This window comes from Pelecanus crispus, chromosome 7 (genome assembly GCF_030463565.1).
Source record: "Pelecanus crispus isolate bPelCri1 chromosome 7, bPelCri1.pri, whole genome shotgun sequence".
NCBI classification, from domain to species: Eukaryota; Metazoa; Chordata; class Aves; order Pelecaniformes; family Pelecanidae; genus Pelecanus; species Pelecanus crispus.
Window position 1 is genome coordinate 43,146,152 of NC_134649.1, and position 20,606 is coordinate 43,166,757.

The following is a 20,606-nucleotide window of genomic DNA, read 5'->3' on the forward strand; positions in this document are numbered from 1 at the left end:
TGTGTGCTCTAATCTGCGCTTTCCTGGTTTTAGAGCTGTAAGTGATTACGAGGGGCTTTTTTGTTCTGGATAGCAGTATTTAACAGCTATTTACAGATTTGTAGATTGTTTCAAGCCAGTACTTTGCCTTCAGTAGGCAGCTGGACAGATTCTTTGGAAGGTGCTGTTGGGAAAGCATTGCAGGGAGCGGTCATTAAAGCTCCACCTGAACTTTTGAGAATAGAGTTTCCAGCGTAGGAAACCTGGATAAGCGATTTCTGTTCTTGAAATTTTTATGTATCATTGTGTGCTTTGTGAGTGATATAATTTTATGTGAAAACCTAACTCTCTACTCAGTTATACAAAGTTTGGGCCAAAGAACAGGCCATGAATTCATGAGCTATGTATGTGCTATTAAAAAACCTCACTTTTATGAGCTCTGAATTTGTTGCTGTTTAATATAGTTGGTTTGACAAAAACCTTTGTTTTTCCTAAGGTTTTAGTCACTAGGATATAGCCCTAGTGTTCTGGCAAAAGGTGAGAAGAAGACCTAGCTGAACTTCTCTACACAAGTTTTATACAGTGTGGTTTGTTGCTGCCTTTCCTTCTTTACCCACTGATTACCTCTTGGGAGTCTTAAGCATCTTGAAGCATCCAGTCTTAGCAAGACTTAATGTTTTTCTTGCCCTTCTCTGAGCTCTTTCCATTTTCTGAGCCCTTTCTGTTTCTACCACAGAGAGAAGTTGATCTGAACTGAAGATTATTATAGGTGAAAATCCACAATTATTTATTTAATCATGTTAGAATGCTTTTGTGTTATTTTCTGTCATTTAATCCAATATGATCTTTTCTCGCGTTCTGTTCATTATTCCGGTGTTGGTCAGATAGTCTTATTAAACTCTCTACAATGACAAATAGATAGTCCTTGAGTAATTAATTTAGAATACAGCAGTCCATATGATTAGTTAATAACATTTAATGACTTTTGTGCCATTCTTGTCTTCATATGTGTTAATAATTACAAGATTCTTACAAATTCTCTGTTCTGGGTCTTAGGCTCATAAGAACAATTTAGGGAACAAAGCCATTATTTTTCTTTTTAAGACAGGGCTTTCAGGCATCATCAATGTTCATTAACTTTTCTCTTTTAGAACGGGAAGTAGAACTTGGTAAATACATCATCAAGAATCTCACTAAGGCTATGTATTGATGAAATAGCCTGTTCTCCTTCCTCTTCTCTTTTGTCATTTTAAACATCCACGAGATATTTTTGCCCAGGAAGCCAGTTCCAGCTTGCTGGGTTTCTGTAGGCTCCACTTGAGTATGCACCATGTCTTTGGAGTATTCTTTTGATTTGCTCCATTTCCAAGTAGAGTTCCTCATCTTGTAAGTATGAAACAACCCTTGTTTCGCATGTCTGGAGTGTGTGTTGCACTGGGCTGTATGCAAGCATGTTTCTTCCATTAATTCAGTGTCATGTATCATGTAGATCTCTGGAGCAGGGTTGACCTACTCTTATTTATTTGTCCTTCACCAGCTCGTGTATTCTGTGCAGATTTTATCAGCTACAGTCTTTTATATAATCCTTCAACTGACTGGCAGAAATACTGAGTAGCATTGGACCTTCCTTAAGGCATCGGTTAGCAGATTCCTGCAACAGGAAAAAATGTCTTGCACAGGGCATAGCACCTTACTCCGTGCTAGCTCTTTTGGAATATTTACCTGTGCATGCAGGCTTTCAACCAAGCTAAATGTGATGTCGTTTTCCCTCTTTCCTTGAATTCCTTTATGTGTGCCACATGGTAAGACCCTGAAGCAGCTTATACGTAATAATTTGTTGCACACCTGTCCTTGTCAAAAGTGTTAAATGATCCTCTGTAATGTTTCCAGGTGACTCTGGATACAAGAAGTATAAGCTAGGTAAGTTTAGTACTGCAAGATGTTACACGTGTGTGGAACTGGCTCAGATTTTTCATTAGTATCCTTTTTTTTTTTTTTTTCCCCCGGAAAAAATGGCTTTTAAGTACACCAGATTTTTTTTTTTATTGAGGAAATCTGTTAATATTGAAGTTTTCTTTCCTGAAAAAAAATCTATGAGAGTCAAAGTTTAATGTGACTTTATACCTCCTCCTCTTTTCTTTAACTGTGTATATATATTTTTTTTTCCCAACTGCAGAAAAAGTTAAAGGGGAAGAAGCTTTTTATAGTATTCCAAGCTGTAATGAGCAATGATTTTTAGAGCTAAGAAAACAGCTTTAACTATTGATGAGGTGGATTTAAAATATTTTTCCTAAACCTCCCTAATAATTTATGAGGTGGTTTTAGATTCCAGGTTTTCTTCATGTTGAATAACTTCTAAATCAGACTGCCGTGTGGTGCTAAATCTTACAGAGATCTAATTATAGTAGGTCAGAAACTACAAGGTATTTTTATCCAGTCCAACCTATATTCTTGTCAGAAAGCCATACCAAATTTATTTAGCGAGACCTATTTTCTGTAAGCCTATGTTTAGCATTACTTTTTACCACCATCCTTTATTTCTTTGTTGATTGTGTACCATGATTTTGTGCAAGACTGATATCAAGCTAACCTATTGGTGTGACCCTGTTTTCTCATTTTAAATTATGTTCGAGTGTTTATATTTTCTTTGCAGTCCTCTTTAGCCTCAGTGTTTACTGAAAACTAGCACCAGTGTTTCAAGAGCTTGTCATCTCGTTCTGTAAAAATTCTTAGACACTGGCTGTCTAGTTCTGCAGATATTAAAATATTCACTTTTGGCAGAGAAACCTGAAATTTTTCAATCCAGTGATTGGGGTAAAAAAGTAGTAGGGTTTCTTTTCTTTTCTTTTTTTTTTTTTTTTTTGTAGATACTAAGCAATGTGGTTCTTAGCCTTGTAAAAAGCTTTCCTAACATGGACCCTTGTGTTTCTGCAGAGCTAGCACATTTTCATAGAATTACAACATAATGAGAGAAGGGAGAGTGAAAATACTTGTTGCAACTGTAGTGACAATAACAATAATTTAAAAATGCAACATTTTATTATCTGAACAGTAATAAATTTTGCTGTCTACTGCCTGTGTTATCGAGATTGATTAAATGTACTGTTGATACCGTACTTTAAAAAACAGACTCCTATCAGATAATAATGTAACCACAAGTTGTGGGCTACAGGTTTGTTTTTATTTCTTATTTTTCACTTTGTAACTGAAAGAAGCATGTAAAATTCCAGAATGTTTGACAGAAGCACTCTGCAAAATACAAGTCCTGGAAATACTTTGTTCGTTAAAAAGACGTTTCGTTACTACTACTTTTCTCATGAAGGGAGACAAAAGCTTATCTTAGCCATTAAAAAAAAAATGGTGCTGCATGGTTCTTTTAAATGACTTTTTCCAAAGTAAGGGCTCTGTCTCTTGGTTTATCTAGATTATACAGGTAGCATTCTGATATTGCCCTTTTTCAGATATCTTCACAGGAATTATGTAACAGCTTTCTACATTTCATATCTGGATCCTACTGAATATTTATGAAGCTTGAAGATCAATTATTGTGCGTTTTAAGGTGATCTGTCACTAACTTATTAAAGCTTGTCAAACTCAAGTTGAATCTACATGATACTAAGTATTCGGTGTAGAAAACTGAGTTTACAGGTGCAGGGATGCACCCAGCACATGAAAGCATGCCTTGCGTGCGTGTCAAAAGGTGCTTTAACTGAGGCAGTGGAATTATCAGAAGTTAGAAGCGGTACACTGGGTCATGATACCTGTTCCCAGTGACCTGGTATGTTCCCACTTGGCAAGAAAGTCAAGGTGTTTTAACAGGTATCTCATGAAACTCAGTGTCATGAAACTGCTGCAAGACAGATTGGATGGTTAGATTTTTCTTTTAATCTAAAAATCGTTAACACTGTAGACTTCAGCTGCCTGTGCAATGCCTCGGAGATCCCACATGGTGTCTGCATTCTGTGATTTAAAATGACTGTCAGGTGATTTTAGGGTGGCATTTCATGTTTCATGTATTTTGTAAGGAAGCAGCCATTTATTCTTTTGGAATTGTTTTCGGAAGGATTAGTCAGGTATCTAGTAGCCTTTTAGTTTGTTGGCAGGATGTTTTCAGTGTGGTTTTCTTTATTTTTTTTTTTTTCCTTAATAAAAAACCCAGCATATTTTTATTTTTCCTTCCCTAATCCTTCAGTTCATGGGTTTGGTAGCATTTACATTGTGCCCTGAAGATCATCAGTGGCATGCCAGTGTTTTCAGAGGAAGAGGTGGATGTTGAATGAGGTTTTACACTGACTAAGAAGAATAATTTGTATCTGTTGGCATCGGGCCAAATGGTAAATGTTTGTATTTAACTGTGGCTTGAAACATTGGATGAACAATAAGAGAGTTGTGAATGTCGTATTTACTTGTATCATGTTTAAATAAATAACTGTTAGTGCTACTGAGGAAGTTTTGCACAAAGATTACAAGGGAAAACAGGCATTTCCTCCTTTGGAAAGCAGCTCTTGCCCGACTTCAGAGCGGTGTTTTCTGAAATCACGTGGCCAGATGCTTTGACTTGGCTAAGAAAGCTGAATCAGAGCTATTGCGCAGCTTCTGAGTCAGCTTTTCAAAGTTTAATAAAAGTTGGTGGGTTGGGTTTGTTTTGTTTTGTTTTGCTTTTTTTTTTTTTTTTAAATCAGTCCAAATCTGTAAAAGAAGACCTAGAAATTTTACGAGGCTTTGAGCTTGGCTGCGTCATGGAGTGTTGTTGGAAGAAATGCTTCTATCTCAAAAGATGAAGAAAGAGAGTATCAGGTCTATATTGATAAATATATGTTTCTCATTTTAAAGTGGGTTTATATTTTGCTTTGGATTATTTTATGGTTTCTTTTCTTTTAATAGAGTAACTCTGCCAGTGCATAGTGTTTAAGCACAGCTACAATTTACAGTTCCCATAAAACGTGATACACTGAAGCATGTTTTCACTCCCTGATTTCTGAGTGAAGTACAAGCCTGAGCAGTGTAACAGAAATAATTGGAGGCATGGTCGCACGCTTTGGTGATGCCTGCTTGGTTTTAGGTTTTAGTATGTCATATGGTGAATGAAAACACTGAACTTTATTTCTTTCCACCGTTATCCTACCAATAGTGACTGGAAGGAGGGTAAAATCCCGAAGAGAAGTTGTGGCCTTCTTAGAAAGAAGGCATGCTCTCCTTTAGTTTCTTTTTCGAGTGGGCCAAACGTAGCTTCTAAACTATTGCTTCAGTTGCCGTCAAAGCAGATGGTTTAAACAAATGTTTCAAGAGATGTACGATGAGAATATAACTGGTCTTTTCCAGCAGAGACTCTCAGATGCAGAAGGGGCAGATCCAGGCTATGGCATTTCCTTACCTTTCTCAAGCTGGTTGTACCAAAGGGCAGGTTGGTCTGGCTGAGGCCACTTGGATCGTGTTTCCATGAAGGTGGAGGGGGCCAAATGCTTTATTATTTGCTGGTGTTCCGTTAACAATATACCAGCCGGAGCAGCTTGAAGGAGATGATGAATCTGCACATTTTCTACTTGGTAGCCGAAGTAGGAATGTGCTTAAATCCTGCCTATATCCAGGGCTAAGCACCTTTCTCTAGGGAGCATTTCGGATTCACGCTCTCTTGAAATTAGTATCATAAGCCCTTTCTTTCAAAAAGGGAGCAGAGGTCAATCTTTGCTTTCAAAACCCAGGAGGTGGCAATGGTTGTGGTTCCCTTTTCGTCATTAGCAGAGCTGTTATCCGCTAGACTGCTCACCACATGTGTGGGAGACTTCAACCCAGCTATCCTCTTCCTGAGGGGATTAATGCCCGTAATTCTTTCCATCAGAGTAAATTTTGTAATCACCAGGCTGTTGACTAGGATGAGGTGGTGTTGCTGTCAGAAAGACTGAACACGACTGTACAGCCCAGCACAGAGATATTAGATGACCGTGGACGAAGGCGTTTAAGGAAATAATCCATAAAAGCAAACGAGTAGCTTCAGAAGTGCAAGAGAAGAACGTGCAAGTGTGGCAAAGATTACATTTGAATTGAAGATCAGATTCTGTTCAAAGATGTATGAGTGCCTTCCTGGTAATTTCCAAATTTTATGTGCAAGCAGGAATAGAATTTGGACTTGAAAAATATAGGTAAACAGAAGAAAACAGGTTGTGGAATAAAATTATCTGCTTCATAAACTGTTTTGGTGGGTTGCAAAAGGTAAATAGAAAAATTAATGTCAAACATTGGTAAAAAGAGAAATTTGCCACAAAATATGTTACATATAAAGTGTGTGTATATAGATGTATGTATTTATATGTACATCTAAATTTTCAGTTGAGATATGAAAGTGGTTATATGTGTTATATATAAAGACATATAGGTGTAACATTAAGCCCAGAATGTTATTTCTCTTAATAGTATTTACAAAACTCCCAAGGTAACTTTTCTTATAATAATCTTTTAGTGCAGACTTGGTATAAACAAGCATTCAGGTTGGCTTGTTTTTAATTTTGCAAAATGTTAGTGCAGCATGTTTGAAAATGATGAGGAGTTCTTTGTGTTCCTCTGCCTTTTGCCTTTATTTTAATAAAAATTTAGATGTTGATTATACATGGAGAGAACTGAACTAATAAAAGAGGCAAGGCAGATAAATTGGATTTTATAACTTAAATGAATAAAGATTGGCTTGTAAGAGATGAGAGTAAAACAAAGCCGTGCTAATAATAACTACAAGTATGCACCTGTGATTCAGTGGTTCATCGTAAATATTTTCACTTCAGTTTCATTTTAGTGTCACTTTGGCAGTTACAGGTTGGGTTTTTTTCATTTTTGATATCTGCTTGTGGTTTTGGAGGGGGGTGTGTGTATATATATATATATATGTAAAGTTAGGATGGTGTTGAACAATAACTTATCCTGAAATAAAATTGTGTGCATGTATATTAAAATAAAACATAGGGGAATTTTTTTTTTAATGTCAAGAATTTGAAATTTAATTTTAAAAGTACCTAAATTGCACTTGAGCTGCAGCCACTTTGCCAGGATTGGAATAGGAGGGTATTTACAGTCAGGTTTTCTAGTAAAGCTTTTCTTTCCTGTTGTTACGTGAAAGACTTGCACAAACAGGAGTGACTGGCTGTAACTGTAGTTTATGTCATCAAACAAATGGAAGCAAATAGTTCAAGAGCTGCTATTTTCAAATGTATACGTTAAACACGTCTGTCCTGGTCTTGCAAGCTCTTGAACGGATTTTGAACTTTACTAGTCCTCTCAAATGTTGGTGTAGACTTGTAATGTGATGATGATACAGGCAACGAGTTTCCTAATGACTGGATTATTCTTATCAAATCTTTTTTGTTTGTAATTGCCACTTTATAGAGTCTATTCCCCATCGTGTCTTTCTAGGACTGGCCTACTAAATTTGGCACAGAGAGTTCCAACTCTAAGACAGCCATTTTGCAACCTACATTTTCTTCTCTTTCTGCTTTTATCAGTGAGTATAATTGCTATTCTTTGTCTTTTTTCTGGTGGTCGTTCTCCTTGTTGCTCTTCTGTGGAGGTGGATGCTGTGGGAATGTGCTACTCCCTCAAAGAGGCCTCTTAAAGTTATTCGGCAAGTATAGTCGTCTTTAAGTAAGCAGTTGTTCTCTGCTGGGTTCTGCGCAGGTGGTGTCTTTTAAGCAGCTGCAGTACTGTCATTGCTTGGGGAAAAATGAGCAGTGGGTAGCCCTAGCACAAGACAGCTTCTAGTAGGTACGGCTAAGGTATAGGGCTGTTTGTTGTGGTCGAGAAAAGTATTACAGTAATTCACGTCGAAATGTGATTTTTTTTTTTTTTTGACAAAGCTATAGAAATAGGAAAATATTACCTTGACTATGTGTCACTAGTTAAAGAAGAATGATTTCTGCTAATCCAGTTGTCAGCAAGGCCCAGACTTTGCTAGACTCCATTATCCTTTTTATCAAGAAAGGAGGAAAGAGTCATTGGAAATTCTGTTATCTCTTTTGCCAAAAATCATGTGATGGCAAGTCAAAGATCTTCCCAGGCAAGTGTCTTTATCAAGAGGAATGTTGAGACTGTGATACAGTTGTCTGTTGTTATCAGAAAGTTTAAAGCTTAAGAATAAAATTTGCTTTAGAAATAGAAATACTTCAAAAATAGAAAATGTAACTTTTGAGAGTTTATGCACGTAAATATAATAGTGAAGGATATATAAAAGAAAAAACTCACTTTTATGTGGTCATATTTTGTGAAGATTTACTTTGCTTTCAGATTAATTTTTGACTTTTTATTTTTCTGGCCATTTGGCAAGTATTTTTCTGTGTTTCTAGTTCTTCACCAGTTCTTCTTTGTGCATCATCTCTGATATCAACAGGAGAGTGCACAGTTTTGCTGCAGGGCACTGGGGCCAACCTCCTTTTTATATTTGTGCTTACACCATAATAGTGACATTTTATTATCTCAGGAACATGGCTTGAATTTTTAAAGTGGTAGGAATATCACATATGCTTTTGCTTGGTTTATTTATAAGTACAAAACACTACATATGGAAGGAGTGCCTACTGTGTTCCAGCTGATCTTTCTAAACTTTGTTAGATTAAAAAATACCTACATTATTAAGGATCCTGAGTTTCTGAAAATCAGACTGCTTAGTCTCCTTTAGTTTTGAAATAAAGTATTAATTAACTGCACACAGGCAGGACAACAGGGTCTGTATTGAATGAAATTAGGGAAGAGGAAGTGTGGAGACACCAGCGAAATTGCTTAAAGATCTGAAAAACATGATGCATAAACGTGCCAAAAGAAGGCAATTCCTTAAGTAAGAGGGGACTGAGAGTGAGTAGGCAGATCTATTGAAGAGCATTGCAAAGTGGGGGGCTTATGGCAGGTAGGGAAAGAAATAGATCAGATTGCAGCAATGAAGGTTCAGCATGGACAAACACATTTTTCTAGTGGAAGTATTGAAATGTTGGAGTAATCACCTGCGGGGACAATGGCGCTTCCATTGCCTGAGGCCTTTAAGAACAGGTTTGATTACCTGTATTGTTCCCACCAGATAGTTCAGTTACCGTACCCTGGGGCTGAGTGACGGACTATCTGACCTTTGGAGGTTCCTTCCATCCCTCCTTTGGTTAATAGACCTCTAACTACACATTGTATAGGCTTTAATAAAATCAGAGTACAAGACTGATACACACTGAAACCTATTTTCCACTCCTGTGAGCTGTTTAGCAATTCTGTTTCAATTGCCATTTGTTGTATCTGTAAGAAGGGCTGTGGTAGTTGTCAAGTAAAGGTTATGTTTTTCAATGGGTTTGTTTTTTCCGGGGGTGTTTCTTGCATGTCATCCTCCAGGGCAATGCTATAGCAAGTACCTGTCCTCCTCCCGTTTAAGTAATACTCTTCTCTGCTGTAATGTTGCATCCAGGGCAGTTACAGAATTGTTGTTCTACTTGGGAAAACTACGAGGATTCGTGGAGTGGCTTGTGGGGAAGAAGTGTGGCCTGAGTGTGGATCTGAGTGAGCAATTGTTCCAGCTGGCTGCATGCATGCACAAGGTAGAAATTGTTGATTTCAATAGACTGCAGCTTGACATTTGGTTCATACAAAGGTAGCCTTGTTCAACAGTGAGCTTTGTAATCCCACTTAATTTAATTTTATCTGTGAATATGTATCCCCTTAGGAAAAATTAATTTCTTACTGGGACTAGCAGTAAGAGGAGGTATACCGTGTGACCTGGAGGCTATGCATCTATTGCAATGATAAATGTGAGAAGAAATCTTGTGTTTTTATAATGCTTCATTACCAGTCTTCTTGACCATGAGCAGAAGAGTGAGGAAACTGGAGAACTGATTTCTTCACAAGACACTATTAGCCATAGCTAATAAATTATTTTAATAGCTGAAGAGTGTGCTAGCATTTAGTTACACAGCTGTGGCTTCATATCTGTGTATGGTTTGCAGAGAAGGTAACTGCTACTGGGAATATGTTAAAATGCAAGTTGTTGTATTCTCCAGGTAAATAATAACAAAAAAAATCCTTTTTATTCAGTTAAAGAGTATCTAGTGGTTGTTTGACTAATGCTTGAGTACTGAGTGCCCTATTAATAGCTACATAAGTAGTGGTAGTTAGAAAAAGATATGATTTTTACATAGTATAATAAACAACCATGAATTAATATAGTATATAAATGTGTCAAATTTACAGCATGTAAGAAGTGCTGTTGGCTTGGGTGGGCTTTTGGAGACATTTAAGCCACTAGAATATTTGGGTCAGTATGATTGCATTTCTTAAATGAAAATGTTAAGGTTTTTAAATTAAGTTTCATGCCACTAGAAAGACATTTTTAATCTCATTAGTATCACTAATGTCATTAATGTTAAAGCTTTGTCAGCATTTTTACACAGGTAGTCTTTGAAAGGTGACTTGCATCTTCAGCTAATGATGAAATTTTGTATTCAGTTTCTTAGCATGGCCTAACATGTTTTTTAGCATACAATCTGAAACACAGGATTTACCTGAAAAGCAGTGTAGTGCTTTTTTATGTATCTTTTTCCCACATGTACAACTTAAGTGTTTATAACAAAATGCAATTGCAGTTTTCAGAGAAAAGCAGGGAGACATGGGCGAAATGCTCATTAGTCAGAAGGCATGTTAAGAAGAGAAACCCAAATAATTTAATTTTTTAAGCTAGTTGTAACTTTCTAGCATGTGAGTTCTTGGGGTTTTTTTGAATGGGATTAACATTTCTCTCATTGCTCTAAGATTTTTCTCCTTCCTGTTACCAATACTGTGTTTCATGTCAGGCGGTGTGCTCTGACTCTAGATGGCAGTCACTGGTAGGCAAAGGGAAGAACCGTTCTGGGTTGCTTGGCTGGGACCCTGCAAGTCTCTGCACCGGCTGGCTTCTCTAGCTGGAATTTTTATGGTGTTGGACAGCAATAAAAGTGTCACCTCAGCTACTCTTCCTTCCGAACTGCAACAGAGATACTATGAAGAAAGGAGAAAAAAAAAGGGGGGGGGGGGGGGGGGCAAAAAATAAGAGAAACTGAGAAAATGTTGCAGTGAAACATTCACAAAAGAGAGCTTTAGTAATGCTGCCAATAGGGAAGAGATTTCTTTTGTATCAGCAAGACTCTTTTCCTAGATTAACAGAAATATTTTTTTTAATAATGGAAGAAATACCAGTTTCCCACTAAATTCAGTTTCAAAGAATAAAATAGATTGACCAAGGTGCAGCCAGGGATAATAGGAGTGGAGGAATGTGTGGTTGTAATCTCATTTAATCGAATGAGGATTTCCTTACAGTCTCACTGGCACGTGTTGTTGGAGAAATAGTTCTCTCTTTGCTTAAGTGCTTGTGTCTTCCATCACCCCCCATCCTCCCTTTGCAGTGTCCATCCTCTCTTAATGTCCAAACTCCTTCCCATCATTTTACAGGTAACTCCTTTCCTTCGTACTTGTTAGCAATCTGTCTCTTGACTCTCCACTCTGTCTCTCCTCTTTGAAGTAGGATGGGCTTTAAGTTTTTTCTCTCCCTTTCTTTGCGTAGGTGCTGTTTGCCTTCCTAACTCATCCCTACTAAACAGTTTGATGTAACATTGCAGTTAGAAAAGGCAGCAGCACTCAAGCAAATGAACAGCAGTTTCTCAGCACTTGCTGTGTGGGGATGATTGCACTTCATGAGGTGAATGCTGCTTGGTAAGAGAGCTATTGTTATAATAAATACAGTTCAAAACCAGGAATTAATCTATACATTTTATTGATCTCTGGTTTCGCACGCAGTGCCAAATTACGTCTTGTTTACGTATGTGCAAGTCCCAAGAAACTCATTGGAAAGTGCTGGAGTTGTTCTGGATTTAGAGAGGTATACTTCAGATCAAGTTTTAGCCTTCAGTTTCAAATACTAAGAAAATTATTTACAGTTATATTGCATATTGTATTAACTACCAGTATTACTAAAGGGACTGTGATCCTGTAAGCACTTTGCAAATATTCTGCAAGACATTTTTTGCACTGAAAAAGAGTAACTAAAAATCAGATGTTCTTGATTTTTGCTTAATACAATCCTAGCAACAAGCTTTTAATTTCTTAATGTACTAGTTTAACTGTGGAAAATTACTGATTTTTGAAAGGAAAGGTGCTTTAGTTGCAGAAGAATGACAAAAGCAACCAAAGCTTTAATTAGGTCTTTATTTTTACATGTTTCTAATGAAAAATACCATTGACTTTTTACGCCAAGTTTTACAATTCACAGTCAAGTGCATTTCCAGAGCCAGTTTGAGAAGTGTGGACTATTGTTTGTGAGGGAAAGCTTTCTGAGAGTTAGCAGCAATTTAGTACAGTTTTCTGTGTGAAGTTCATGTGCCAGAAAGACAAGATAGAGATAATTCTGGTATTATGTCAAGATTATATATTAGGATGACAGGTATCACAGTCCCTAATAGTTTGCACAGTACAGAGATAATGAAGAGTGATGCTTTCTGTTCCCAAGCCTGCCTTGGGCCTGGTAGGTAACTGTGGGCAAATCACTCCTTCCTCAATTTCTCTGTCTGTAAAAATGATCATAATGATGTGGATTATTTTGTGTTTCGTTTTGAGATCTAAAGGGAATACATAGAAATGAAGCGGTAGGAACATGATGGGAAATGTGAGGTGGCGAAATAAGCATCTGTATTACAGACAGCTTTGTGCTGGCAACTGATTATGAAATTATTGATTCTACTGTTCTTTCCTGTTGAGGGTATTACTATGTACTTGTTCACAGGGTTGTAGAAAAAAAATCTTGCTGTTTCTTATGCTAGCCTATCTTTCAGCTTCTCATTCCGAATTTACGATAAGGTTATTCTGCTTTTATTCTTGCCCATTACCATCCCCACGAGGGGCAGTTAAAGCTGTGGTTAATGGAGAATAAGGACAGGAAAGGTCTGTCTGTCTTTCTTTTCTCTATCTCCTCCCTTTCTATCTCTCTGTCTCTCTTTGGCCATTGAAAATGTAGGTCATATCGCATCACCGTAAAATGGAACAGTCAGAAAGGTGTTTGAAAAATGCTGACATCCTTAGCCTGGGGTGCATGCCAGTGTCCTTTGTTTACATTGAGAATAGTGTTGTACCTGTGTAAGAACCAGCATCTCTGTTAAGGTTAGTGGTATGGTACCTAAATTATGAGTCAGATTTTAAGATGACTTTCATCTGCCTGCAGTAATTTAAAATTAGACAGATAAAATGCAACCACTCACAATAATGATATACATGAGGAGCTAATTTGAAATCTTTAATCTGCAATAACCATGACGGTGTAGTCTGAATAATATCACCTTTAACAGAGAAGCTCAGTAATAAATTTTGCAAATCATGTTAATCATGTACTCTGCATTGTCTTGATTAGCTGTGCCTTTCTGTCTTGAGAAGTATGTTTATATTGTACATTTGCATATTCTTTTTAACATTACTGTTTTACTTCACGCACCCTTTTAAATGAACCAATCAGGATTTTATTTATTTCAAAAAATGGAAAATCCTGATGTCCAGCATCTTATTGCTTGCTACTAGTCTTTTGTTGTTTGTGTTTCTGACGTAATGCAAGTTGTAATTGGTATGAAATATTCCTGTGGCATAAAATGCAGAACATATCTTTTTCTTCTCTACATTTTTATATAAATACCATTTTTAAAGAACTGTGTAAATATGATTTTGACTGTCCTTATTTATCTTAGATGCAGTAAGCTAATGTGTTTCATGGATTGAACTTTCAAATGGTGGTATAAATCGTACTGCAAGATGCAGGTGTTTTGAAATGTAAGACCAGATACTCGCTTATAGACTATCTTTCATTATTTCTGAAACCAAGTATTTTTTTAACCTGCCTGTTCTATGCTTTATGTGGTTGTGTTTAAACAGTTGAAGTGCAATATGCAAAGGCTTCTTATGACTTTGTTAATCTTACTGCTAAAGAAGACTTCTAAGTTAAAAGAGAAATTGTTGGAAGATAAAACTAAAATTAGTGATAACATTGTTTGCTGAGCAAAATAATGAATGCAAATCTTTTCCTGTTGCCATTAGACAAAGGAAAATGGCAGTAGTCAAAATTAAGACCCCTCAAGTGCACTTTGCTGTGCATAATTATTTTGTAGTTTTTATCAATTCATTTAGAATTATCCAAAAAGGTGTGATTTAGTAACTAAGATATTAGTTATTTAAGTTTGACCCTTCTTGCTATCTGTGAAGATACCTATGCACGTTTGAAATAGTTTCAAAATAATTTGTATCATTATTATATTTTGCACTGAATATGCTGTTGCATTTGTGTTTGCACAAATAATACTAAATATTTAGGTAATTCTGAGAAATATTTTGTATTGGTACACATAGGAACTATATGAAATCTTGAGATGCTGCAATTTTGTAATTGGTATTTACAGAAGTTTGGTATCCAATTTCTGTTTGAAACAGGTAGCTGGTACTTATTTTGTAATCTGTGAAGATTTAAAGAATTGCATCTCCCGAAGGGAATCAGAGGGCCAGTTATGTAATTGGCAGAGCTTACAGTTCGTATACCATCTTTGACCCCCTGAGATTCTGTAGTTGGCGGGTCCTGAGTCAGTCTCCAGCACAAATGAGATTAGCCTGAGAATTGCTCTGATTTACCCTTGAGCTACTAGCCAGCCGTAACAGCAGCCCCTAGCCTTCTGCTGGCCAGCTCGTGTTCTTCCAACACACACCTCCTGCACCCCTTTTTCCAAGGGGCAGAATGAGACCTCATTAGGTTATCCCCAGTAATTATAGAATGTCTAAATGAAGCCCAGTGTTGGGGTGATTATACCTAGCATGTCCAAATCTGTGTTTATATAAATGTAAACATTGTATTTGATCTTAAATTTGGATATTTAGTAGCTAACAGAGGAGAAAGAACGTTGCAAAATGTAGACACTTTCTTTGGTGCCTATTTCTGACAGCTGAAAAGAGGAAGAGTTAAAGGAGTTTGGGTAGCTGAGGCGTTAGTTTTGGTACTTTCAAAAGTTAGGAATGCTTTATCACATACATTTACATTTCCTTTATTTTAATAAGTTGCTTTGCAATTACAATTTTCATGTAAGTATATTTCCCTTAAACGGATAATACACATTAGTCATCCTAACTATGTCTTTATTATCGATGTCTGTGTAGATACAATTTTGACTGGGATATAGCTTTTGCTCTGCCAGGCTGTGGTTTCCTGTCTTGCATATCAGTAACTCCTACCAGTATTAAATAGCAATTGCGACCAAGTTTCCTTGATAGTCAGGCATTGAGAGTGACATAATGCTAAGTCTGCTTTGCTGGTTTGAAAATGCAGGCCTTTTTCCACTTTCTTGGATTGCTGCTTTGACTACTTTTGTCATCTTTCCATCTTCAACTAGCTTTTCCAGGGTACCAGAGTGCTTACCTTCTGGAGAGAGAGCTCCTCCTGGCTTATTCTCAATCATCCCTTCGCTTCCTTGCATTGCTCTTTGCTGACAGTTGTGGTTGTAATTGACCTGCTGTAAATTCTCAACAAGAATCATTCCCATTCTTTGCCACCCATTATCCAGAGAAAGAGTTCTCTTTAAAGGGTCGTTAAGCTGTCACTTCACTCTTTTGAAAGTTATTCTCTTAACTTCCTTCAAACTCAACTCCAGATGTAATCCCTACAGCAAAATTCACAGGTGGTGACATAGTGTGCTCTGATCTCTCGTGTATATAGGAATAAAATTTTTGCTGATCCTTCCTTCACCCTCATCTGGTCCGTTTTTTTTGTACTTACCACTTACTTATTGCCTTATTTCTAGATTTGTAAGTCTTTGGAGAAGTCTTCTGTTTTATAGGTAGTTTTTGGTTTCATTTTTGCTTGAAGCAATGGAACGTGTCTTTTATGTAACAAATAACATTTACATCAGGATAAAAGAAAGGGCGTTTTGCACGCGGAGCTCCCATATCCCCTAAAGAAATTGGGGTAGAGATGAAGGAGTGAGTTACTTCCACAGCAGGGAGGTCATATGCTTGAAGGGATTGGGGCTTGGGGCTAAACACTGAATGATCTTCTGTGAAGGGGATGGTCCATATGCATTCAGCATCTTCTGCCCTAAGCAGACAAAGGAAAAAAAAGATTTTTGGCAAACACTGCATTGTCTTTCCCCGTGAGCAGCGGCAAGAGTTGAAGAAGAAGTTTTATACTGCAGCATTCAATGAGATTTAAATGTGTAACAATGAAATAGAATGTTTCCTGAGATTTCTACTAGTGTAGAAGTTTGTTAGCGATCAGGTTTTTTAACCATAAAGCAGAACAATGATTGCAGAGGAGAGAGAGAAAAATAATGCTGTACTTGCTCTCAAGTGTTGTCCGCTGCAGACAGGAAAACTTTGGATTTTATTGAGTAACGAGAATATAATTAAGCTCGGGTATACTTCTTGGGATCAAGTATGTCACTGAGCTTAGAAATAATAAATATATCTGTAGGTGATCTCAGTCAAGATAGTGTCAGCTGCTAAGCTGCAGTTTAAAAGAAAAGGGAAAAAAAGGGGTTTATCCTCAGTGCATAAGAAGAATTCAAAGACATGAACTCAGTTTGCAGTCAGCTTCCTAGAGGAGCAGCAGAAGCCAGGAAAAGCTTCATCCTGCACCTTCTGCTGGGGCAGAGCACTACAGCTTGTGGGAAGGCTTGGATGCCCTCTTGGACTGCATTCCTCTTGTCTGGACTTTAATCCTTGGAGGGGAAAAAAACAGTTTTCTCTGAAGTGTCATCCAGTCCCAGCACTAGATTGGCTTATTTATATCTATCTTCATGACTTTTTAGTAGATAAAAAAAGATCACCTGTTTAATTTCAAAGCACTTATAAAAATAAATTATTTTATCTTTACTGTAACCTGTGCACAAAGATGGGTAAATTTTTTTTTGTTTTGTTTTAACAGGCCTTTGGTTTAGCTTTAACCAATTAAGCATTGATTTATGGTAAACCAAAGCAAACCGTACTTAAATTTGGTTTATATAAACGGCAAGTTTACAAGAATTGAATGAAAGGATTTTAAAAACCTGAGCTTGAGATAATAAAAGTTCCTTTTGTGGGAAAGGCCTCAATCTGTACATCTCTCTAATTTTTGTTAAATTCTTCATCAGCGATACAGTAATAGTCACTAATGACTATTACGTGAGGGATCATTTTTAGCTATCCACATTCTATGACGTGGTGGTAAAAATGTCAATGACTGCGTACCGAGAGCCCCTGTTGTTGGAGTCGTACTATATTCTAGAAAAATCCTGCGTAGAAAATCCAGCGCTGTCGTGTTCCCAGCTTGTGATACAGACACAACTGTCTGCTTGGAAATCTGGTCAGTAATAGTCGATGTAAGTGCAGTAACTGGGCTGAAGATTGAGATTTCATCCAATGCATACCTTTCTGGTAATGTCAGGCTGCCATTTAAAGAGCTGCTCTGTACATAAGAGTGCATAACAGCTCCCTGCCTACCTTTCAATTTTAAATCCATTGCAGAAACTGTATTTGTAAAATTGATAAAAGGCTTCGTATTAGTTTTTAAATAGATACATTTATAGTTACGAAACGAAGATAGGGTTTCAAATATCTTATTGCTGTACTCTTTTTGTTTTCTTTCAGAATTAATCAGGTACAAGTTAGAAAAAGCTTCCGAAATCTGAACAGATGAAGATCAATTGATAAATCAACCCAGCGATTCACCATACTTTCAAGGTACTGTGACATGCTTACCCAAATATTTTCCTTAAGCATAATATTCACATACTTCAGATGTGAGAGGCGTGGAGAACAGGATATTAGCAGGGTTGCAAAGCCATTCTGAAGTGTTACCAGATGCAGTGGGGAGCCTTTTTATTTTTTTCAATGCAGGTGTTTAATATGTGTTTCAGTGGGAAATAAAGCGACCTTACAATCAACCTAAAGCGAGTTCAATGCATGGAACAATCAAACTTAAAAAGATGAAAGTAAGTTGGATTATATCTCTCAATTGCTTAGATGAAGTGATCTGGACAAGTAAGGTGTGGCAGACAGGCATATTTATTATATTTTAGAAGAAGTAAACTTCTTTTTCTGAATAATTATTTTTGTCTATTTCCACATTTCCATGTTGCTTTAAAGCATTTGAAGGCTATTAGACTCTGGTATATACCATACTTGTTATCCTACAAGTTCAGAAAGTAGGATGGTAAACTGAGGCAAAGACTGTACAGTTGCCTAACACGGTGGGGTGGTTCTCTGTGAGTAGCGTTCCTGGCAGAACATTAGGAAAAAGAGAAAATTATGATAATAAATTGCAATTCTGGCTAAAATGCTGCTAGTGCAGATTATTTTATCAGGTACTGCTAATTCATTGAAATAATACCTGTTTCTTTCTCTGTTTCCTTTACGTTTATCTCTACTCTTTATTATCACATGCATTTCACCATTTTGTATATTTTTGCTTGCCATCACGGAAGAAAAGACTTCACTCTTAAGTTTGCATTTTTCTTATGCACAGACTTGAAGAATCCAATCTGTTACAGCCTGGCTACTATTTGCTGTGCAAATCATCTTTTAATATATCTTAAAATAGATTGCAGCAGAAAGGGCCATTACAGTTAGCATGGAGCTGGCCTGCAGAACTTATTTAAGTGGCAGAGTTAATCTGGGCTGAAGAAGAGTGAGGAATGTTTGTCATGGTGTGGCTCTTTCAATATTTAACATTGGAAACTGTAATATCTGAGGTTTCTATAACAAAATGCTTCTCCTGGATTTTCCAGCAGCCTGAGAAGTGGCTATATTAATGAACCCAGAGCACCTGGGGTTGCAAACTAAAATTGGCATTGTTCTTACCTACTTCCTTGCTCCTTGTCACTAAACAGGGCCACAACATCTGTTAGATTTTCATATAATCACAAGTCTATATTGGAAGAATCCTCTGGACATCATCTGGTCCAACCTTCTGTTGAAAGCAGGTTATCCGAGGCCTGGTCAAGCCAAGTGTTAAGTATTTCTGTCAGGGGAAAGTCCACCATTTCTCTGGGCAACCTGTTCCAATATTTAATTGTTCTTACAGTGACTATTTTTTTCTTGCATCCAGACAGAACTTCTGAAGCAACTTGTGCCTCTTGCCCTGTCGCTGTGTTTCTTGTGAAGAGAGTACCTCCATCTTCTCTATAACTCTCTTTTACTTATTGGAAGACTGTGATTACATCCCACCTGAGCCTTCTCTTCTTAAGGCCAAACCAACCCAATTCTTTCTCATTTCTTCAGTAAGTTTTCCAACTTAATCGCTTTGGTGGCCCTCTGCTGGACCCTGTCCAGTTTTTTAATGTTTTTTGAACTGGCCCAGTCTTCCAGCCTGTCGCAGTCTCTGTACAGAGTGACACTTCCTTCCCTGTCTTCCAACTTCCGTGTCATCTGCAGAGTTGGTGAGGATGCAGTTACTCCCATCATCCAGATCGTTTTAAAAGATATTGAATAGGATTGAACCCAGTATCGACTCCCAAGGAGCTCTGCTTTGTGACTGATTGCCAGTTTGATTTTGATCCATTGCCACCCTTTGAGCACAGCAGTTTAGCCAGTTTGCCACCAATCTCATGGTCCACATCTATGACCTCCAAACTAACTCTCTTAGCACCTTTGCATGCATCCTGTCAAGTCCCATAGACCTGTCCATGTCCAGTTTGTATGATATTTTGTTGCTAACTTGCTAACCATGTGCAGGTAGCATCAGCAATCAAATGTGAGAAAAATGGTACAAATTTAAATTTCCTTGTGCCAGGCTGCTCAGGATCCTTGCTTTGGTGTTGATCAGCATGTCAAACTTCTGAGGGTATGAGGACTCAGGCAGCTTCACATCATAGGTGGGCATCGTTGTGGTCTCAAGGAACTCTTGAGTCCTGGGGGCTGTGCTTGAATCCAGAGTCTTCTGCCTCAATGAATTGCCAAGGAGCCATGGAGACAAGCTGGCAAGAAACCAGGCAGGCTTATGAAACCTTTCATGGTAGTTAGGTTCCTTTGGAAGATTGTTGATATCAAACTGTTCCCGTTCAGTGCTTTGCTTTGATTTCAACAAATGGAAATTCAGCCCTAATGTTTTGTTACAATTGACCTGAATAACTGTGTATTTTAATAATTCTAAATTGTAATATCATATTCTCTGTGTATAATGAGAGTTTAAAAGGTCATACCCATTTCTGATTCCTCTGATTAAAATGATTCATCTGCATAGTTAGGCTGCCAAAATTATTTTAACATTTCCAAATTCAAAAGGTGATTTCAATACCTTATGTAGAATAAATAAAGATTAGTTTGATTTGCAAATCATTAACTGGACGTATTTTGTTTTACCTATTTAGCTTTAACACTTGAAAACTTTGTGTCACTATTTGGTGTTTTCGCTGCAAAAGTCTCTTCAAGATTTGGCAGTATTTAGTGACATCTAAGCAGGGCAAGGATCTGTGTTCCTGTATTCCTTATGCTCCTTATTCTGCTTTAGATTGCTATGTCATCAATTCTTCCAGAAATTGGATTTGCATTTAAGATGTGTTTGATAGTTAAGTAAAGAAGGAAGTGGTTGCAATGCTTTGTTAGGTACTGTATATTTTATTAACACATGGCAATGACAGAGGTTTATGATTTGG